Below are 253 nucleotides of genomic sequence, written 5' to 3' on the forward strand. Positions count from 1 at the left end.
CAGCAACATGAAACAGATCAGCAGCAACATGAAACAGATCAGCAGCAACATGAAACAGATCAGCAGCAACATGAAACAGATCAGCAGCAACATGATGTGATTTTTTCACAGTGATTATTCTGGTTAGAGATTCATGAGTCTAACAGCCTCAGGGTAGAAGCTGTTCCTCAGTCTAGTGGTTCTACACTTAATGCTCCTCAACCTCTTTCCTGAGGGGAGTGGGGCAAAAAGTGTGTGTGCTGGGTGAGTGGGG

The sequence above is a fragment of the Nematolebias whitei genome, chromosome 6, assembly GCF_014905685.2.
Source record: "Nematolebias whitei isolate Nwh7 chromosome 6, NemWhi1, whole genome shotgun sequence".
Classification (NCBI taxonomy): Eukaryota; Metazoa; Chordata; class Actinopteri; order Cyprinodontiformes; family Rivulidae; genus Nematolebias; species Nematolebias whitei.